The sequence below is a fragment of the Chamaea fasciata genome, unplaced genomic scaffold (assembly GCF_029207755.1).
Source record: "Chamaea fasciata isolate MVZ Bird 193981 ecotype frontalis unplaced genomic scaffold, bChaFas1.0.hap1 SCAF_7, whole genome shotgun sequence".
Lineage (NCBI taxonomy): Eukaryota > Metazoa > Chordata > Aves > Passeriformes > Sylviidae > Chamaea > Chamaea fasciata.
The window spans coordinates 27,036,082-27,059,975 of record NW_027094092.1 but is presented as its reverse complement, the minus strand read 5'-3'; the positions used below and the strand labels follow the sequence as shown (position 1 = coordinate 27,059,975).

General features: G+C 39.2%; 1 protein-coding gene across 12 annotated transcripts in view; it reads right to left on the bottom strand.

Moving 5' to 3' along the window:
- NUMB (NUMB endocytic adaptor protein) overlaps window positions 1–23,894 on the bottom strand; it is a 92,405-nt gene that overhangs the window by 63,705 nt on the left and 4,806 nt on the right. The window contains exon 1 of one of the 12 annotated variants that reach the window (XM_066188151.1): window positions 20,259–20,277. The exons of the other annotated variants lie outside the window; for them this stretch is intronic. The gene's annotated coding sequence lies outside the window, so the exon portion shown is untranslated. Of the gene's footprint in view, window positions 1–20,258; window positions 20,278–23,894 lie in introns of those variants that run through there. 12 annotated transcript variants of the gene reach the window in all.

Below are 23,894 nucleotides of genomic sequence, written 5' to 3'. Positions count from 1 at the left end.
TAGTTTTGTTATCACAGTCTTCTCTATGATTTTGATAGATGTCTCCAAATAGTTTTTGCATACTCTAGTCTGATCACCACACGTAAAGGGCAGACATTGCACCAGCAGTCTGCCAGCAGCTGCCAATGGTGTGAGCAGTGAATTACAGGGATGATGATTGGAATGCAGAGACCCTTCCAGCAGATTTGCTTGCTGAACCTTTTTAAAGTAAGATTTCTTTCAGCCCCTGTCTTTAGCCTGTTGAGGTCCCTCTGAACAGTAGCACAGGCATCTGTTGTGTTGTCCACTCCTCCCAGTTTTGCATCATCTGTGAATTTGCTGAGGGTGCAGTGTCCCATCACTCAGGTATTAATGAAAATAAACAGCCCAGGCGCTACTATCAGCCCCTAGGGCACACCACTGCTAATTGGCCTACAGCTGGACTTTGTGTCACCACCCTTTGAGCCCAGCATTTCAGCCAATTTGCAATCCCTTTCCTTGTCTATTTAGCTGGACAGATGGCAAGAGTGTTAAGGGAGACAATGACAAAAGTGCTGTTAAAGTCAAACAGTACAAACTTCTCTTTTCACCTCCACCAACCCAGTCATTTTGTCACAGTGGGCTGCCAGGCTGGTCAAGCTCAATTTCCCTTTCTTAAAGCTACAATAACTATTGCTCATCATCTTCATGTCCTTCTTATGTTTGGAAATAGCTTCAAAGGAAAATTTGTTCCATCATCTTCCCAGGGGTCTAGGTGAGGCTAAGCAGCCTGCAAATACCCCAGCCCTCCTGCCCTTCTTGGGGGCAAAAGTAACACTTGCATTCTTCCATTCCTCAAGAAGAGTCTTCTATTATCTCAATCTTTCAAAAACAATTCAGAGTGGTTTTGCTATGATATCAGCTCTCTGACCACTCATAAGTGCATTCTGTCAGTTCCTGTGGACTTTCTTATAACGTACTTTTTAAAATGTTCCCTTACTTGGTCCTTCTCTACTGAGACTAAATCCTCCTTGCTCCAGACTTTCCCACCAGTCTCTAAGGCCTGGGAATCCAGACAACAAATCCTACCAATAAAGACCAAGGTAAAAAAGATATCTAGTACCTCTGCTTTTTCCATGTTTTACTTCATGTCCCTCTGGCTGGTGATGTACTTGCAGAAGTCTTTCCTGTTGCCCTTCACATCCCTGAACACCTCCCTGAAAACTGAGGTCCAAAGCCAATCCCCAGCCACACCTCTTCTACATTCAGGAAGTGCAGTGAAGTTCAGATTCAAACAAGGGGAAAGTAAGGGAAAAGGCACTTCTTAAAAAACTTCATACTGGGCCTACTGTAACTTAACCATTGTAATGCAGTACACACAAAACAAGGAAACCATAACCAACTCCAAATTGCCTCTCTACTCTGTTTAACCTTATAACACAAGTATCATGCTAATGATGGCTAAGCTTGCTCTTGCAGTCAAAAATAGAGCCTGACTGACAGATGTGATATACACTGGAATGAGCGTGATTAGGCAGCGGCACAGCTATCTTCTCAACAGCAGCACGACCTCTGTGTTTGTAACTGTGATGAAAGTGAATTGTTACTTTCAGGAGATCTAAATGATGCATCCCGGTGGTTATATATTCTGTGTTTCACATTATACAGCTCTTTCATCTTACGTATTAACTCATACCTTACAGCCTGCCCTGCATTTCTAGGGCAAGACAACGTCATACACAGGTCAAGAGGTGAAATGTTAAAACCAACAAGTTAAACAACTCACTAGCTCTGGACAGTGTATGCACTAAAGATCTCTGATTGGACATGGCAAAGGACTGAGCTACCAACAAGCACATACCAAAGCCACCTTTATGCCACAGGATAGTAGATGCTGCACTCTCATGCAAAGGGTGATAAAAGCAGTTCTGAGAATTGTAACCATGCTTTAGGGCAATAGGCTGGTTTAAAAAAAAGTGTCCAAAACAAACAGCAGCAGTAAAAGTGTAGAGAAATAGAGACTAGCTGATATGAACAGCCTGGCATCTGTCAAGACAAAAATGAGATCTTTACACTTATAAAAAGCAATGTATTCCCAAACTTCAGTGTGTTTTAGAATAATAAATTATTTCAACCCTGACTAAGGCTACCTTAGCAACTAAGGGGAATAAACAAAATCCAATTTTGCAGAAGTCCAGGTATGCTTTAGTATATCCAGCCAGAGGCATTCCAGCCACTCTACCACTGTGTGTCACGAGGCAGCCCTTAAAGGCACAAGGAGTCTGAACATCTGCAGAAACATCAACAAAGAAAGAAAAGTTGAGGAAACCAACAGTATGTCCTTAATCACTTCCCTCTAAATCAGTGACTCCCTAACTGATTTAACAGGTTTTTTAAAAAGCCTTTGAACACAACTTTAATTAAATCTATTCCAAAACAAGCACCCATTTCGGCTCAGTGCTCTAGGTAAAACTCCAGTGCATTTACAAGTATAATCAGTTCAGTGCGGTTCTCCCTCTTTCCTCTATAAATACAGCTATTTATGTTTGACCCCAACCCACACTAAAACTCTTACACCCCCAGCATGCAGCTCTTTCATCTACTTCTTTTTCACAACCCGATCAACAGTAGAATGGCACATGAAGAAAAGTTGGGTGTGATACGTTCAGAAAACAGTCAGAAAGGGTTTTTTCTGTCTGAGTGGGATAGTGAATAGAAAGATCTGCCTGAGCAAGTGCTTTTACTACAGGAAATGCATCATACCTGCACAAAAAAACCCCCCTCATTTTCACAGAATCATAGAATAGTTTGGGTTGGAAGAGAGCTTTTAAAGTTCATTTAGTCCAATCCTCCCAGCAATGAGCAGGGATATCTTCAACTAGATCAGGTTGTTCAAAGCCCCACCCAACCTGACCTTGAACACTTCCAGGGATGGGGCATCTACCACCTCTCTGGGCAACCTGTTCCAGTGTTTCACCTCCCTCACTGTAAAACATTTCTTCCATATGTCTAACCTAAATAGACTCCTTCAGCCCAAAGTCATTACCCCTTGTCCTGTTGCAACAGACTTTGCTAAAACGTTTGTCTTTCTATTGGGGCCTTTGAGTAGTGAAGGCTGCAAGGCCTACCCAGAGCCTTCTCCTGGCTGAACAATCCCAACTTTCAGCCTTTCCTTATAGGAGAGGTGCCCCAGCCCTCTAATTATCTTTATGGCCCTCCTCTGGACTCAATCCCAGAGGTCTGTGTCCTTCCCGTGCTTAGGGACCCCAGAGCTGGATGCAGCACTGAGTGGGGTATCAGCAGAGCAGAGTGTCATCAGCAAATTTGCTGAGGGCGCACCCAATCCCTTTAACTATGTCATTAATGAAGACATTAAATAGCACAGACACCTGAGGGACACCATTTGTCACCAATGTCCTTTGGGACACTTTTGGTTGGACCCAGAGAGTAGTGGTCAATGGCTCAGTATCCCAGGGGACATCAGTGAGAGGTGGTTTAACCCACCCGATTTAAAACTCAATGGAACAGGTACCAAAACAACTGAGTAAAGAAGAAAACCAAGATACTATGAAAATTAGTGTTATTTATTTACATTTTACCCATTTTCCAGTTACTACTCTAGTTCTATTAACATCCACCCATTCAAAAAGCAAAATTATATCTCTTCTCAATACATTAATTGAAAATCCAGGTATTAACATGAGAGCTGTAACATCTCAAGCGCCCCTGAAGGCCAGGACACTCAAAGCCGTGTCTGTATTGACACAGTTCTGACCAAGCATTTGAAAGCCTGTCTTGAATCAGCACAATGGGTCACACCACTCAGCATTTCACACATCTAAAGAGGCATCTAAGCATGGAAAGCAGACTGCTTTCATCTCTACAAGTGATTTCTGCACCCACCAAGGAAAAAGTGTGATCAACGGAAAAGAAGGAATTTTATTTAAAAGATTTTAAAGTAATTATTTAAAATAATTCTTTTTGCCCAGAAACTGATGGCAATCACTAATCAGCAGATACACAGGTCTGTTAGAGTCACAGTATTTAGGTTTTAGCAAAACATGCAGAAAAAGAGCTTCAGCAAAGCAAAAATCTTACTAGTGATCCACAGGTCAGACACAGCTCATCAGAGAATTCCACTTACAGTGGACCAGACAATGGTCCTTTACTACTCAGACTTCTAAAGAAATGGAATTTACTTTACAAAACTAAGAAACTTAGATTAACTATTATAAATTATCATTTCGATTCTGTGGACCATTTCATAATATTTCCTTTTCATAAAGAGAATTTCTGTCGTTTTTATCAGATCTCACCCTATTCAATGGCCACTGCTAACAATCTTCAGCCAAAACAAAATTTGTTGTACTATATATCTGTTTATGCTATGTGAGTCTGGGAGAGAAGAAAAAAAATTAAGGAAAAAAAATCAAGTACCTTTAGTATGGGGACTGTTTTTCCTGCTACTGATTTTTAATTCCAGGATGCTCAAAATTGAACAAAATGGCAATAGTTTCTTATTCTATTGTATAGATTTCCTTATATATAAGGAGAGGAAACATACCCTTAATAAGAAGTTTCTCTCCAGGGCTATATCTATCATAGGTCAGCCTTCAATATGAAAGGCAGCAACAAGCTCATCAAACCCTTCCTGAGCACCAAGTGGGAAGACTGACAGTGAGCACTGCTAGGCCAAATTTCTCAAGGAATCTGCTTACAGACATTCAGTTTTCAGAGATACTGATATGACTAGCACCATGCTACTATATATTACAATTAAAGTCCCCACCAGGTCACCTGTCTGCACTACACCGCACCTAGGCATACTGTGACATCTGTACACATCTGCTGAGAAAACAACCAGCACTTAGCTTTCATAAAGGAAAAATCAAAAGAAAAGGTCTTCTGGTGCTGAATAATGGAACTTTCTGCTTGCTTTCCCAAAGTTGATTTCCCAAATTTCTGGTTTCATTACAGTTTCAGAATTTGAAATTTCAAGATCAATATAAGCAAGACAGGAAAACTTAAAACAATCTTCCCAAAATACTAGTTTAGAAATGAAACTAAGAAACTACGACCCAAATACACATATTTTACATTATGCTGGTTACCACTGAACGAGAAAAACTGGTTTGCCCACATGGACAAAAGAATGGTATTACTCACCCAACTAATGTTTCTCTAATTCAACTTTACTAAAATGAACATGTTCTTTAGTCTGTTCTTGAGGAAAACTCTGTGACAGTACAAAGTGGTCCTACAGATTCATTATGAATTAGGAAAGGGCAGAAATGGCAAGAGTGGTCAGGTAAGCGTATACAGAGATGATGTATGAGCTAAAAAAGCCATAATGCCAGCATACCACTACGGATTAGTACTTAACACAGGTGAAAGGTTTGTGTGATAGCTGAGTATTTGAAAACTTTTGACCCCACCAACACTTTCAGGAACAAGAGCTGTCAGGATGCAACACCGCACCAGTCAAACAAAACCCCACCTTCTTAAGCATCTCTGAACTTCCATGACAATTTCCTAGACAAGACATTTATTTAGATACTTCTCCATCACTTTTTAAAGTATTTGCTATCACTTGAAATCTTTGTCTGGAAATAACCAGATGTCTTCCACCATCAAATTGCTAGCTGTTCTGGTTTTTCAGCAATTTCATGTAATAGTTATAATTTTGTGGTGGGCTGACCTTGGCTGGACACCAGGTGTCAATCAAAGACATTCCCATCACTCCCACTCCTCAACTGGACAGGGCAGAGAAAATACAATGAAAGCCTCCTGGGTCAAGGTTACGACAGTGTCATCACCCACCAACTGTCATGGGCAAAACAGTCTTGATTCGCAAGTTGAGTTTGCTTATAATTTAACTTATAACCAATCAAATCAGAGTAGGACAACAAGAAACAATTTTCTCCCAGCTTCAGCATGGAGTCTCTCCCATGGGAGATTATCCTCCATGAACTTCTCCAACATGAGTCCTTCCCATGGGCTGCATCCATAAACACGCTGCTCCAGCACAGGTCCCATCCACGGGTCCTTTAGGAACAGACTGCTCCAGCAGGGGTCCCCTATGGGTCAGCCTGGGCTTCCCTCTCCATGGTCCACAGGTCCTGCCAGGAGCATCCTCTAGCACAGGCTTCCCACAGGGTCACAGTCTCCTTTGGGCACCCACCTGCTTCGCCATGGGGGTCTCCAGGAGTTCCAAGCAGGTGTCTGCTTCACCCTGGACCTCCACAGACTACAGGGGCACAGCCTGGCTCACCACAGTCTTCACCCATGGGCTGCCAGGGAATCTCTGCTCCAGCACCCGAGGCCTCTCCTGCCCCTCCTTCACTGACCTCGGTGACTGCAGAGCTGCTTTGCTCATATGCTCGCTCCTATCTGTCTGCAATTGTTCCCACACAGAAACATTTTTCTCCTTCTTAAATCTGTTACCCCCACCACTGCACAGGCTCAGCCTTGGCCAGCAGCATCTCTACCTTGGAGCCATCTGGCACTGGCTACATCAGACATGAGGGGAGCCTCTCACGAGCCACACCCGAGCCCTTCCTGCAACCAAAACCTTTCCATGCAAGCATAATATATTATTGCATAAAACTTGAAGAAGACCTAAAAAGGAAAATTAGTATTAGTATTTATGATCCATTTTTAGATATCCTTGGCTATGAAGAGTCAGCTTCAGCCCCCTCTCCCCTGCCTCCTCTCTTCTCATCTCAGGAGCATAATTCTTCAGCCTTAAATATAAAACATCACAGTGAAATGTCTTTAAAGTTAAGTATTACCAGTTTCATAAAAAATACTTATTTATATAAATATTAGTCCTAGACTACTTCATTATCCATTTAAAGATGAGTGCTACTTTTTATAGACTTTTTATTTCAATAAATTAAATAAATAAAAAGTCGCCTGCAGATGAATCAAGCTTTTTAATTCATCTATGTCTATATATAAACAGAGGCAGAAGGGAAGAGTTACTATCTGTTTGTTTTAGAAACAACCACACATGGAGCATTCCAAGGCTGTTCATAAAAGATCTTTTGTGTGTGCAGTGTATGGAGCCACCTCTGAACCGTGCTAATGGGGTTTTGCATAAACAGGCTTAAAAAAATCCTCCAAGATATCAACTCATGGCAAGTAGCTATTTTCAGGTACAGTTCATGGGACATTCAAGAGGTTTGATGATGAAAAAAAAAATTTATGGGTTGCACTGTTGGTCCCCAAATTCATCCAGTAGAGACCAAGATTCCTCAGTAAAACCACAGACCAAGTTCATACTTGCCAAAAATACAACATGACATCCTATCATACACTTTTTGTGATGACAAGTGTGGGGTTTTTCTTATATTTAACTCAGTGTCATCTTTCATAATAGCCTCCTCTCAAAGGAGAAAAGATGATACACAAACACACACGGAGAAGGCACAATTACCTTACACAACAGTCACTCCTCAGCTCTGCAAGGTATTAGCTACAAAAGTCAGGCTGTTAATTCCCTACTGCCTGATACTACTAGACTATAGCTTAACTATATTTGGCTTTATTTAAATAAGAAAACAAAGGTTTTTAGCTTTGTGTATTTCTGTAATCTGAATTTATGGTAACAGTTTAGCTTTATATCAAATCCAAACTTGAGTTACAGTTTCAGAGGTCTTTATGCATACCACATTTCTCTCTTCAAAAAGCAGATAGAAAAGACAAAAGATCTTGAGTGGGAGGAAGAAACAGAGAAAGGGAGGAATGTATCAACTTGCCAAAAATGTGCCACAGGCTCTACAATACAATGTTAATAATTCTGCCTAATGCAAATGCTATAAAGCTCAGCATTCCATATCCAGAGTCAATCCTTTTCCTTTTACTGCACAAAAAACCACACTATAGACTTTTTTTTTTTATGTTTTAAGAATGACTCATTTTGCTATTCCTTTAAATTGAAGGCTGCCATATGAGGTTTCCAATGACATTTTTTCAGAAACTGCTTTCACATGTATGGAACAGAATACTATTTTAAGGACTCTGGATTGCTGTTTCTGGCTTTATTTCCAAAAGTTTTGACATAATTTTGCACAAAAAAAAAAGTAGTTAAATACAGTAGTTTTTTCAACTTCTTCAGAAAAATGAGTGTAACACAATACTAAACTCCATCTTCCTGAGAGCTACTTTGAGAGAAGTTCATCTAAACAACTTAGAATAGACTGATTTGAAGCATATTCTATCCACTATTTGGAGTGCACATAAACTAGTTCTTTCCTAGTAAAGAGGAAAGGACAGGGTTTGACTTGTGCAATTCAGCCATAATCACACTTGCAGAAATATTTGATTTCATGTCCTGCTTTTTTACACTGGAAAAACTTTTACATTCAGAAAATAAAATACTTTTAGCAGGAACACTCCGCACATTCTATTGTTTGCTTCACATCTTGGAAGCTCTTGCAATGTCCATACTAGCTATTCAGCAAATAATGGAAAGGCTGCTAAACTCATTTGTAACCCATGGTTTCTTATATTACTAATTTGAGAATTAATCAGATCATATAATAACAAAGCAATGAAATCTTTCTTTTCTCTCTACTCAGATGTCTCCAGACCTCCATAATGCAATTATCTGACAAATAAAGAATGAAGTGCAATCTCACTATTACACTAGTACTGTCATAAATTCTGAGCTTCTGTTCCATGAACCACCATAATCACAAACTAACCTCTAATATCATGATTTCAAGGGAATTAACTAAAAGGCAAATAAACCCCATACAATTTAGCTGAATAATCTTAATTTCGATTGGGTTAAATGCTAACCTACCTATGTGATCAATTAATTGGATTAACAGGTAAATAGAAGTCCACAAGGTAAAGAAGGCGCTTCTATTTTCTGTGTGTGTCCAGCAGAGATTAGTGTTACGCTTAATACTTCTTGAATTGTACTTATGTCTGCAAAGAAGAACATTCAACAGCATAATCTGTCAGTATCAGAAACTGACAAATTCAGAGGTAGCAATAAAGGACTAGTTATGGTGACAAGTCCCTTTCAACAGTAAATTTATTTCAATATGGATTATGACAAGTCAAACATAAGATCATGTATATATACACGAAAAAGAATACAGGCTAAACTAGAGACTATAGTGGATTCTAGTTATGCCAGTAAGAAAATGAGAACAAGGTGAGTACTTGATGCTGCAAGTGACAGAATAAATGACCTTGGAACACACAGGCAGGGAAAGCCCATTGACAGGTCTCCATCCCCAGCTACGACCTACAGTTCAGGTGCCCATATTTTAAGAGAAGCTCATCCCACCGCCACAGATACATGATAACCGAGTTCTCATATTTTGCTTAACTGACTTCTGCAATAGAAAATAAAGCAACAACTAGGTCATAATCTAAATGACAAAGACTTCAAACTTCTTTTCATCTTTCAGTCTTTTCCTGCTAGATCAAATACCTGGCATTTGATATTAGATGAATATTTGTAGCTTATTCTTAGACACTGAAATAATTTGCCAAGGTAAATGAGGAGAATGCAACATTAGAAGTTTAAAAAAATGTAGAATGTGGTTTAGAGCATAAGCTGTAGCTCAAATAAAACACAGACTTGCTACTTTAGGTGAAATTGTATTGCATCTAATTTCTAACAATAAATAATTCAATCTAGTAGAAGATTTACCATTACCCTACATTGGTGTAGTTCAAAATGGCGCACCAAAGGAAAAAAGCAAAATAAGAAAAGAGAGACTCAATGCAAACCTAACCTAAACACCAGGAAGTTAAACATGGAAAGAGTAGATGTCTGCATACCAGAGACAAGACTGGTTGCATTTTACAGCTGACACCTTTCTCCCTGATAAAAAAAGGGGAGCTGCTGGGGTGGTGAGTGCACAGGGAGACTCGGGCCAAGAGAGAGATACCAGTCCCTAATGCCTTTAAATTCAATGAGCTCACTGTGGTACGCTTTTATATAAGGTAGCACACATTATCTAAAGAGAATACTTTTTAAAAAGTGCTTAGAGAAAATAAAAGAGTTAGAAAAAAATTTCAGTACTACTATGGGCCAAGTTCATTGATGACATCTCCCCAAACACACTTGGACTGCCTACATGAGCCCATGTACTCTACAGGGTATCAGAGTCCTTACATCACACAAAGAGGGAACTCTGTACTTCACTATCCAGACAAGGAATTTCATAAATGCCAACGCTTGGGGTGTGCCTGCACAAGCAAAGGCCAAACACATAGCTAGCTCAATATCTGTACTCTAAGCTGAATAACAAACTACAAAGAAGGGGCTCAGTTAGAGAATATACAGTATAGTGTAACAGAATAGTATCCCTGACCCTACACTAATTCAAACAGAACTCTGCCTGTGACTCAAACCTAGGCTAAGACATTCTTCACCAAAAGACTGAAGCATTTATCTTTGCTGCTGTTTTGGATTTTTGTCCCATTTTTTTTTTTTTAAGTTACTCAGAGTATACTTAGAACAGATCAATTTAGAGATGTGCTAAAACATATTCCACACCACTGAGTTTTATAGAGCTATGGGAATGAAAGCTGTGTCCCGCTGATAAAGAAATATTACTCTTTTAACTCTATTAGGATGAAGAAAAGATACCACAAGGCGAAGTCTGGGTTGGTTTTCTTTTCCTCCAGAGACAGGAAAAAAGTTACAGCAGCTACACTATCTAAAAGTGGACAAGTCTAAACTTGGGACCCAATTAGGTACAGCCCCACTGTTTGCAGACTGAATCAAAACACAGAGACAAACTCTCATTACCCAAGATAAAGGCAAGCTAAGCTATAGTGCACATACTGCCCCCTGCAACAAAGCCTGGGACCCACCCAAGTAGAGTCATCCCAAGCCCACAACTCAAAGCCACGGAGCTACAGAGCTACCTCACACCCTGCCTCTTCCTCAAAGCCAGCCTGGGTGCAGCACCAGCCCCACACCAACTCGCCAGCACTGCAACCACTTTGGAAAGTGCTTCAAAGTATGGCAGCCACTAATGGTTCAACCTAGCAGGACTGAGCTAACAGTAACCTGTAGCTGATCTTTTCCACAAGTACAATCTACCACCTCCAAGTTCAGCCTTTTACTCCATCAGCACCAACAGCATCCTTGATAGAGCATAAATTTTTTTTAAAGGCTTTTTACAATTTTTCAGTGTTGACAAAATCTCTTCCACTGGGAACTTCATGGTCAAGCATAATTAAGGTACTGTAACACAACCCACTGAGAGAAAGCAAACGGCAATCTTGCCAATGAATGCAATTGTTTCAGTACAGCTACATAAACTTTTGGGAGTCAAATGGTAAATGCTAAATTAAGACTCTCTTTGCTTTTCTAGTTTGTGACTTTATTAACACCAACAGCTTTCCCTAACACCATAGTTTTTCTTCTAGACAGATTTCAGGGACTAAATTTAAAACACATTGCACTGATTACTAAACTGCATTTCACAATTTCCTTTGGATTTTGGCAACATCCTCCCCCAGTTATTAAAGCAAATCTTTCAAACACTTGATCCATTATACTGAGAGTTTCAAAGAAATTGATGTCTGCCTTCATTCAAACAACTAAAGAAGAAAGCAGACAAGATTGCTTTAATGCAGATGTAAGAGAACATTTGTATGTAACTGGAACTTGGTACTTTTTATTGTTAACAATTACTAGAATTTATCTTAGTCCTACTTTATTTGAGTAAACACTTTTAAAAACACCCAGTTTAACAAAGTGAAGGAAACGTGAGAAATTTAGCCTTTTCTGCCCTCAACACCTAAACTGCCTTCAAGTTTGAGAGCACAGTAGAAGCAATCATTAATAAATACAACCACCTTCCCACCAATCATTAATAAATACAACCACTTTCCCACCTTTCTCATCCAGTAGGTCTTGGCCACTGGCAGAGATTACCTTTCTGTGAACCACAAACTGCCTTCACAACCGGTTACTCCAAAAGGAAAACCTACTTTCCAAGTCTGCATGTTTTAGACTCAAATCCTACTGATAAATTTACTGTCTGCAGAATTTCTTTTTCCAAGAGTGCCAGCTATAAGGACACCAAATACCAAACTGCTTCAGTATCAGCACATTATCCAGTCTCCAGACATATACATACTTTTCACTATATGGCTATTCTTTTTAAGTTTACTTTATGACTGAAAGCTCTACTAAGAATAATACAGAAGACTAATACAAAACTTATCTAAAGATGAAGACTTCATGTTTGTTTCGTAGCAGTTCTAAGACAATGACCTCTAAAATCATCTGACTCACACAAAAATCAAGCCTTTTCTTAAAGGTAGATGTTACCAGTTGCTAAGAGGCTAACTCTTAGTGCTTCTAATGCTCCTTTTGGGCAGCATCAGCTTGCTTTCAGCCTCCTATAGTCAGAATTTTAAAAAACACCAAATACCCTCTAGGAATTGTCAATAGGCACTTGTGGTTGACACTGCCATCATCCCAGTAGAGTTGAGGCTCAGCGGACAAACTGGGAATGGCCGTTTTTCCATCTCTACTGCTACCAACAGACCGAAGATTCTCTCTTAGCAACCAGGATGAAACTGCCTTTAGAGGAAGGATTCCTACAGACAAGTCTTCATATTTTAAGTACTGTTAGTTGAAGAACATTACCCATTTTCAGTCATAGTTATTTTCCACCTTAGCCAGCATTTAAGAATGTTGTTTTCTGCTTCAATGAATATATATATCTTCGCTCTCAGTAAAGCCAATGACAGAGGATTTCTGTGTGTTTATCTATTTTAACACAAATTCCAATTGTTTTATTAATCATGAACAGTACTGAATTTTTAAGCATGAAAAGCTTCAGCCAGCATGACTGAACTAATTGCAAAATGAAATTACAGACTTGTGACCTGTCATAATTGTGAGATCCTTCCCTCACTTTTGTATCCAGAATTGATTTTAAAAGAATCATAGTAGGTGTTGTGGCTCCAGCATCCATAAAAAAACCCCCAAACAAACCAACAAAAAAACCACAGATGCTTTGCAAGTCACCTTTATTTAAATAGGTACTCCTCACCATGTACTTAAAACCTCTAATTACTTAATTTCTTATATTTCTTTTCTCTCCTTGAAGTATCTTTTGAACACACCCTTTTTATCTTCAGAAGCTACTGTATTTTTTAACCCCTGAAAAAAAAAGGAAGATCAAACTTAAAATGAGACCGTGGGAGGAAGAAAAGACTTGCTCTATACCTGCCTCACCCAGGATCATTGCTTTCGTTAACCCAGCATGGGACCTGAGAGTCAAGAGGCAGAACCGACCTTGAACAGCAAGAGTTTTAAAGCAACCTTGCACCCTGCTCACAGTCTGAGCAATTCTTAGGTGCAGACACCATTATCTCCATGCAAGTCAATCAAGCCACCTCAATGGAAAATAACTGTCCACTGACCTCTCCAGTAGCTCTGAAGGAACATCTTCACTTGCCCCATTTAGTCAGCCTGTAGGTTAGCAATCGCTCTGAAACCAGGACCTGATCTTTGACCTACAGCAGCAACAGGCAGCAAAGCCCTCCCGAAAACACTCCTGGGATTTAGAAGAATGGTGCTGATCTAAAGGCACAAGAACTGGAAATCATACCCAGGTAAAAGCTTCCTCTTAAGCTCTGCCTGCTTTGAGTAAGCACGCCACATGCAGAAAGAAGAAGGAAATACTGTTTCATCTTCTCAGTACGAAAATGTGCCTTTCCAGGATAAGATCTGTCCTTTCACGTTTTCCACAAGTTTTAAGCTTTCCCACTTGAAGAATAATGGAAAACCAGGTTTGACAAGAAGAAAACTAATTTATTTCATGATCAGGTTTTACGAAATAGAAAAAAACCCTCTAAATATCAATTATAAAAAGGTAGACTTCATCCAGACTAGTTCAAAATCAAACAAAAGCTGCTCTCCAAAAGTCTAACGCAGTCTTTCCACTAATATGCATTCTCACTTTGAACTCTCAGTATTTTTCCCACTTTCAAATTCTGTTCAACTCTTCACTTTGAAGCAAACCTGTTCATATTTATAGCGAAGAGCTTCTTCTTAAGGCAGCTGCATCAGAACAGTCGCAAAGTCAGAACCTGAAATGACTGCTAGTCAGAATTAAACCACAAAACTAGCTAGACTGAAGGCAACTCACCAAAGACAATTCATTCTCACTATATAATTTAAGAAAATCAAATGAGTTACATAAGTAATCATTTCAGGAGGGAGGATGTCAGCTAATAACTTGGATTATCAATCACTTTCATTACCCTAACATCTCCTTGGTATTAAATAATGCTCAAAGGCATCCATAATTTATAGGTTTCCTCAGGCTCAGACTTCCCTGCAGCTCTCTTCTTAAGCTGTATCTGTAGGACTATCTCCACACCTAAGCACAAGCCACACTTCATTTCACCCAGGCCACTCTGCCACCTGTCAGCAGCACACCAGTGCCCATGTACAAGCTATTTCACAGAGATGAAGGCATCAAGGAAGTAAAAAAAAAAAAAAAAGGTAATAAAAAAATAACATGTTCAGTAAACAATGGAAGAGTTACTTGCCAAATTCAGAGGGAATTTTGATCTTAGGCCTCAGCAGAACAAGGACAAAATACCTGATTCTGCTTTGCTGATCATAGATAAGCCTCTGATATTAAAAATCTGAATGCCTGTCCATACATAGAGATTTATTAATTACTAGAATAACTGGTAAAGGTTCTCTCTAAGTACAGAACACCCATTTTTGAAGACATTGTAATAAAAACAACCCCTCATTTATTTAGGCATAAAAATAAGAGTTGTCCAACACACACACACACACAGAGTTTATTGGATCACTTTTAGAACATTAACACACAGGAGACCTGACAACTCCATGTGGCAAAAAGAGCCAAATCACAGCTGTGCCCCAGCAAGTGAGTCGTCAGTTCAGTGTCACACACCAGAATGGAGGGGATGGGGAGAAAAGTACACACTCATTTCTCACAATTGACCATTCCTACTACTATTTATGCACAACTAACATCCCATCAGTGAATTACAAATACTATAAAATTTAGAGGCTTTTAAAAAGAAGAGGAGGAATAGATTACAGTGCCTAAATGGCGAAACACTCGGGCTTTAGAACAGCACACAGTTCTGCATCCACAATAAGATGGAACTGACAACAGTTATGTTGGGAAGTTTGGGGCAAAATTAATTTTAATAAAATCAAACAATACTTAATCCCATTAAGATTTTGCTAGACCAGATGTCCACATCACAGAACTAAAACTGGGAAGCAACATGTTTCAAACCCTGCTATTTTAGTGCCTTTTTAGAGTCAGACTCGCACACAGAAAAGTTCAATCACCATTCTTTAGAGAAACAGGAGAATTTAGACTAATAGAGTCAGAAAATTCCATAGAAATGGTAAGGATGAAGTAACTAAAGTATAGCTGAATAAACACAGCAGGCATCTTTACCAGGAAAGCAGATCAAAGTGTATTTTCTATCCAGTTTCTTCTCCCAGCTAATATGGAACATGCTAGTTTACTTCAAAATAACTTTTAAAAACAGTGATTACTTGGCATTTAACATCATGGAGTATTACAGAAAGGTTGGCTGGAGCAGACTGAAATTAAACACTTCCTCCTAGCCAAATAAAGTTTCCTGAGCCTATAATCATGCAGCATTTAGTCCATGGCTAAAATTCTTTAGCTCTTCTATAAATACAAGGTGTTTACCTCGTTAATAACTGGTCGACCTTGATGAATTTTCCAACTTAATTAAACTCACTTATACTTCAGGTTTCCTTTAGAAAGGCTATTTAGGCTATTTACAGTTTTTTTTTTTCTAAAAATTCTGTACTCTTGGCAGACTTTGGAGACTAATAGCCTGATATTTAGCTACAATGTAATTTAGCAGATGTAAGTACTGATACTGCTACAGTTTTTTGCTAAGAAACTGTTAATGTTCAAAGGCACTGACTTGATGCTTCACTTAAACAGAACACAGTAACGGAGTGACCATGTCACAGCTACTGCCTGTAACAAGTTAGATACAGTGAAATGATGGTTCTATATCTTTAACAAGTGGAAGATGGAATTCTACAGATTGTACTGAACAACTGAGGCAAGTGGCTGCACCTGCGTTCCCTGGTGCCTCAGGGTTTCAAGCGAAGAAACACAACACAGCCTCTCTGAAAGCAAGAGCTGATTAAATGAAGATATCTTGGAAACTAACGTATAAATGCTTATTTCCATGAGAGCATCAGTATCAAAAAAAGTAAATGCTCAGAGCTCTCTGTAAGAGGTGGCTTCTGAAATAAACAAGGTTTTGTAGGTAGACTACACAGACAAAAGCTGCTTCTTCCTTACCCTGAGAGGCAGAAAGGGGGTGAGATGAAAACACACATTAAGGGACCACAAGTAATAACCTCCTTCCTCTCACAGCCTAAACTTTGCCATTGCTTAAGGTTCTGTGTAAGTGAAATTCTCTAATAGACCTGCTCTTAAGCAAGCCCAGCACTTGTTCTCTCTAATCATGGCTCTGCAGTTCACCTCTACCCACATAACACCAACCTACTGTCATTAGACCAAGCAGCCCTCGTTTAAAGCAAAAACACATACACCAAGAATGTTACATCCACACACCAAAGAGGGGAGAAAAGCCCACAAGTCAGTCACCACTACTTCCACCACTCTCCCTTCCTTCAGATAGGGCCATCACAACTGGCTAGAAGGCTATGATTGCCCTTGGCCCAACTCTGTAGCCCAGTACATTCTTTATTTCTTTTTTTGGAATGAGAAACACCTGGAAAATGATGTCATGAAACATTTTTCCCTCAAAAAAAAAAAAAAAAAAATTGAAACACTGTTCTTTTTCAAGGTTAGCTCCTTTTTTGTTTACAACTTGGTGCCACCTGTCCTCTCAAAACACAACTTCCTTTGCTCAAAAGTTATTAGCATGCCACTTGCAGATGGAGACTGAACTAGGTTAAACAAGCTGTAAATGATTTTCACTATTCCCTGCACTGGAGAACTTCAATTATGACTCACTCACATATCAAAGCAGTTTGCAGGAGGTGGCTATACCAACCCAACCATCCAGTGCTCCCCCTAGTTCCCGTTCTTCCTTCGACAGCACTTGCCAGACTACTTGGAGACAATCCAGCTCACCACAGCAGCAGAAAATACCTTGTGCTGGTTTCATTGAATGACTATGGTTTATGAGAATGTCAAATACAAAACGGCACAGCAGAAGCACACAGTGGACAGTGAGAACAGTTCTTCAGTGGCAGCAGCTGGGTTAAGAATTCATGAGATATCCTGGGTCATCCTTAGATCTCCCCACTAGCGTCATTGCCAGGATCAAAACCACTTGTTAGTGAACAGGACTTGCTTGAGAAATACATTTTTGAGCTAATAGCTCATACCCCTGTCTGTTTCTCTAAATGTCATAACCCTGTCTAGAGGCACATCTATCAGACATATGTTAGAAGGAACAACCCATTAACCACAGAAATGTTTCAAGCTTCCAAAGAGGCTTAAAACTATAAATCCCAAGGGTTGTAAGATAGAAAGTCAAGAGGACTTGAGTCTAGACTCTCCATCTTATTTTCAACACTGAGCAGTAAATACCCTTTCATTTTAATGAGATTCTTCCATTTCTAACTTTCTGCCATACACCATATACAGGAGAACTAAAACATGATTCACTTGGAGTTTGGCATGCCAAGAACCTAAACGTTAATACTCAAAAATTTAAGTCTTCTGAATTTAACCACAAATAACCTACCACTGAATACGTCTGTAGAACAAAATAAAAATTAATCCAGATCTCACAAGTTTGCCTTTCACTACTAGAACCTGCATCTTTTGCCTTGAAGTTTCTATGGAAAGAGATTAAGGAGATTTGGAAAAAAAAAAAAAAAAAAGGAAAGGGAAAGGGAAAAGAAAAAGAAAACAGCAGAGGATCCATGAACCACCTTCGTTGTCAATGAACCCCTGCTGCACCATGAACCATTTTAGCTGGCAAAATTAGCAATGAATTTGCAATTTTTCTTCAATATCCTTTATTTCCTGTGTACCACGAGAATTCTATTTTGACCAAGTCCTTCACACTGGATTTACTTCCCTGATTTTACAGAATCACACAATCTGCTACTGCCCTGCCTCTTCCCCTTTCTGATAATCTGAATTTCTGATATTCAGATGTTCCATTAGTCTTAGTTAGAAGAAATGTTCTGCTCCTTCCTTTAAGACCATACATAGTGATCTAGACTCACTACAGAATAAAGGTGAATTTTAAGCATGTTAAACTACTCTGATCACCCTTCGATGAACCCCAAGTGATATTTCTACACCAAAACAGATGAGTCATAAAATCCTTAAATGGATGTGAAGAACCTCCCTAATTTTGCTCTGGACAAGACAGAGCAATGAAATATGTTACAATCTAAACAGTAATCACCTAACACATTTTCCATGCATGTGAACTTAAATGCTTTCAACTCCTATAGGAAATTATAATATATATAATGTCAGAAATAATATGTATTAATGACAGTTCTCTTGGTTAAGTTCTTTACAAATATTATTGGGACTAAAAGCCTGTGGGAAGGACATGGGGACACAATTTTCTATCTTCAGAAAAACAAAAACAACTTCTAAATTGCATGAAAGAACTAGGATTAAAACCCAGGAACTTCTGTAACCCAGTTCCAAATTTAAAACAGCAGATAATGAAGTCCCCAAAGTAAACACAGAATTATGCCATACCTAATTTAATACAGTAATGCAGCTGGCTTTAACACCTACACATAAATGGATTGGTCTCCATACACTCCATACCAGGATTACTAGGGGAACATTACCTGTTAAACAGCATATTGAAGCTAAATATGTACTTGTTACTGACACGTGACACACCAAACAAACTATGTGCTTGTTTTTAAAAGATAAAAACACCAAATGTGGTGCTTCTGGGAAAAAAAACAACCACAAAAAAATATCCCCAAGACCATCCTTGCTACATTGCTAAACTAATCACTGTCTTCATAACAATGAGGTGCCTAAAAGAATTGCCAGAATTCAACACACTGATTGCTTAGATCTCGAGGGCTATTATGTCCTGAGTAGGAAGGCTGTTCACAGTCCCATGTAAACAGCTGTAGAGAGAAGCAATTCCCAGTGTATTTCACACCAATACCATCCCCAACTTCATGAAATGAGATTATCCCAAAAATTCGGCCTACAGCTTTAAGCCAAGTATTGTTTAGAGCCCTGACAGCCATACATGCCTTATAAATACTGTACCACATGAAAAACCAAGGAAAGTGCAGTGTAAAACCACAATTTTTGGTCATGAACTGTGGGCATTATCAATGCCCCGAAGTGTATCTGAAATTGCGTCCTGGAAGATTCAAAAATTTCAAAATATAACATTTTACACCTACCAAAGAACAGCAGTCCTCATGCTTTGAGGGTGATATAACGCAGGATTGGCAGATGCCAGTCCCTTTCCACTGAAGAAACTGGGACAACTCACAGCAGATTGATCTGGTATCTCCGTACAGGACTAGACCGGATGCAGTGTCATCTCTCACAGATGAGTCAAAACATCATTAGCTATTTCATGATAGCAGCTATTTCAGCTGCAACTGATCCGTTTTTATACATGTGATGTGGCTCACAGTAAAGATGCACATTAGAAAGCTGAAAGACTGTCTCTGAAAAAGAAGCTTGTGCAGCATTTACCTAAACATGAAAACAGTGAGCTGAACAATAAGCAATGCAAAAGCCACAGAAGACTGAAGTAAGAATGTTTGTGTATTTCTAAACGTAACTGGAGCCAGAGACAATGTGTGAAGGGAAAAAAAACACCCAAACCAGTCCTCTGTAGAAGAAATATTTCCCATTCTTTGTAGAAAATCTGAAGGAAGGAAGATTTTGGGACTACTCTTTTTTTCCCCTAAGGTAACACTAACATTGGCAAGATAAACTATGTCTTCTTGATCACTACATTAATCATTTTAGCATTTACCTACACTCTGTCCACACCAGCCAGTTCCATTTCTCACTTGATCTAATGCCATGAAAAATAAAGACATCCGTTTAGTCACTCCTCTTTACTTGTGCTCAGAGGTCTGCACAGCCTCTACCTGCAGAAATCCCAACTTCCAGGGCCATCATAGGAGAGGACAGAACTAATCTGGGCCACTGGACTGATGCACTATGTGAGGAGCCAAGGCAGTAAGTAGGACCCAGCTGGTTTAAACGAAATCTTGGTATCTGCTAGAAGCAGACAACAAAACAATGTGACAGTACCTGGAGATGTCCTGTCACTGATGGATCTGAGATGTGCTCCCATCTCTGAAACCTGGGTCCTGTAACAAGATGATCAGCAGTTCACTGCTCACATAATCGGACCTACAGATGCTTCTCTACTGAAAAAGGACAGAGCCATCATTACTTGTGCCACAGAAATCACCCATGCAGCTAGAAGGAACTCCAGGGAAGAGCTGCTGAATGCATAATCTTTATCTTAGGTGGGATCTTTGGAGGGTGAGGAAGGCAGGCGGGCAGGACCATTTCCAAAATGTACTACATCATAGTTACATTAGCTGTATGCACCGGATCCATGTCACTTCCTTTTAGCAACACTACAGCCCCTCTGTTTGTCCTCCCCCACGCAAAGCGCCAGGGCTAGTGCTCGCAGAAGTGAAAACACGGACTGATCCTGCTGAAAACAAATCTGGAAAAAGGAAATAGTTTATTCAGTTTGAGAAAAGAATATACAATCAAACACTCCTGGGATGCTGAACTGCAATTCAGAAGTGCAAGAAGTTTAGCTGTCAGCAGGCACGACTGGAGATAAGTCACGATCCAGCATCTCGGAAAATTCCGGGACACGTCACATTCCAAAAAGGTTTCTTACCTTTGAATACATAATTCCTTTTTAAAGGGTTTTGTTGTTTGTTTTTTTTTTTTGCCTGAAACGTAGGAGATGAAAGAGAGCAATACACTGTCCAATCAACCAAATTCCTGCAAGTGAGAGAAAATATCCAACAGGAGAAGACAAGCAATCTTGTGGAAAACTTTTTTCCCCCCAACCAAGTTACAATACTCATTCATAGCAAAACACTGCAGTACATTATTAAGAAATTAAAGCAGAAAATTGAGCAGTAAGGAAATCAAGACAGAATCAGAAAGATTTTCATCCTGGATTTCCTCAAAAATTATTATTATAATAATCTCCTTCTTTATCTTCCCTAGGACTTCTAAAATAAGAATAAAATTTCCACAGTTCACATGACCTCACTGTTTTTGGTGTATCTGTATTCCTACCTCAGCACTGCCTGTCCCAGAAGAAAGGAAGAACTATGTCTACAATACTAAAATAAAATTTAACAGTAGTCAAATTAGTAGAGCTGATTTTTTTCTCTGCTTTAATGATAAATATTCTTTACACCGTATGATTTTCAGAACTGGGTTCTCACCTTTAAGTCAACAAATACTGTAGGCAGACAAACCACACTGCCTTTTCTAGTCACAGTCATTTTCCTGGTCTGTGCAGGGACAAGATGCTGAACACTGTGGATATGACTGACTGCTTTGAGAACTCTAACAGGCAAAATAAATTATGCTCAAAGCAAGAGTAAATTGTGCAGAGAATAACTTTTTGCAACTGAAAATAAAATTTAAGTATGGAACCATATCTGAAATGTGAGATAATGGACATGAATCTATATTATGTCATATAGGTCAATAAAGGTCACGCCCAAAAAACAAATTCTCTACTTCTAAGAACAAGGAAAACTTTTAGATAGCACTAAGCACATACCTCTTTAAAGGGGTGTACCCTACCCCACCTGACAGCAAAGAAACATTCATGTGTTTTGGCTGTTAGAGTTTGGGCCAAGCAAATCTTACAATGATAAACAATGCACATTGAATATTAGCATGATGCACCTCTCCATAATACGTGCAAAAAGTTTGACAAAGCATTCAGTGACTGTCTTCTATTTGCCAGCTGCCCACAGCAAATCCAAGCCATGGCTCAGATTTTATACATAAAGTCAGCTAGGTTGTTAAAAAAAGGTTGATAAAAGCACAGCTATTATACAGACACTTTCAGAAAATATCCTACCAAAAACATACAGGCCAACTGAATTGCAGTCCTTCATTCCCCTGCAGGAGGCAAGGCTGGCTTTCTGCTACCAAGCTAAGAGAACACACACAGGAGTGCCCAGTTGCTCAAAGACTGAGTGGCTTTTTACTGGCTGTTTACTCAACAGAGGAAAATCCATGCATAGCACAGTTGAGAGGCACTTTAGACTAGCAAATGGCCTCTGACAAATTCATGCATTTAAAAAAAGAGGAAGCAATCCTCATCTGTAAATAAATATACATAGAAGTGTCATGACACTCTTTTCAAAGCTACCCTGTGCAAATCCAGTTAAAGAAAGAGCATATTAGACAAAAAAATGCTTCTCACATAGACATTGAAACCTAGACAAAAATACCAAACTTTATAGACACAAGCAAAATTGGACATCAATATTAGACTCTGATAATGTTCATGGTCTGTTAATATGAGAGCACACAAATAATCCTAACTATATATATAAGTAAAGCTTACTGATAATTCAACTGGGGGGAGGGGGGAGCAGGGGGAAGAGGAAAGAACCCCCCAAAAGCCACTCTATTAGTAGGCATGTGCTAAATACAAAAAGCAAAACCAACATCACAGCCACTGAATCCTGTAGTGCCTCGTTTATGTAAGACCTTAAACAAGACAATCTAATTCTCATACTCATATTTTCAGACTGGGTTAAGGAATTTGATGCACAGGTGATGTACATTTCAACATTTCGACCTGAAATGCGATGACTCAACACAAATGCAGACTGCACGGATCAGAACTACAAGGAAGAACTTGCATAGGAACCCCAGCCCAGCCCAAAACACTAAATCTTGACTAGTACCACACTAATGATGGGTAAATTCTTTCTCAGACTTTTTAGACCAGATTAAGCCTCACAGGCTTTTTGGAAACAGTGTCACGTCTCCTTCTTTTAAATCAAAAACAGTCAGCAGAAATACCACGTTAAGCAGACTCTGACAATAAAATAGCCAGCCTTAAAAAAAAAGTACATGCTAAAGGCATAGTAGCAAAGCACAGGAAAAGATTGGAAAATTCATCTGACCCACTGCTGAGACATGAGGCAGCCACAACCCTTTAAAGTACAACCTATACAGCTCAACAGTCCTGCAGTTACAGCCACCTGTACAAATCAAATTAATAACAACTGTCTTTTTGGAACAAAAAGGACCCACTGCATTTTTTCCCCACAGAATTTAGGTTATTAATTTGAGTGAGAAACAAATATTAGAGAAAAACCCCTAGCAATCAAGTTTTATGGGACTATGGTATTCAGCTCCTTGCTTCATGTAAACTGGTCTAGTGCTACTGAGTTCCAGAATAAAACACCCAAGAAGAAAATTGGAAGTTTGCTGTTAAACACATTTGGAAGGCAGGAACACATTTGCTGTTCCCTTATACTGTGGGAAAATATAAATCAAACGCTTTTATCATTAGTTACTAAACAAAAGCTAGACCTAGCCTATGTTAATTGTGAACCAAGTTTCTATTTGTGTCATTCCTCCATATGGGGAACAAATTCCCTCACATCTCCACAGATTTTTACTACAGCAGCTGATGAATTAATGCCTTTGAAAGAAGACTATCTTCACTCAAAATCTTAAGGCAACACACAAAGATATCAGCTAACTAAAGATCCAAGCATTTATGAGCCACTCAGCACTATAATGCACACAGAATAACAAGGAGAGTTTGGAACCTAGTGGTGCTCATCAGCAAACTGCACAGTCTTGGAAATGCCAAGGTATCTCTAGTCCTGGTGGATTACAGAAATAAGCTTCTTTAACAGTCTAAAATCA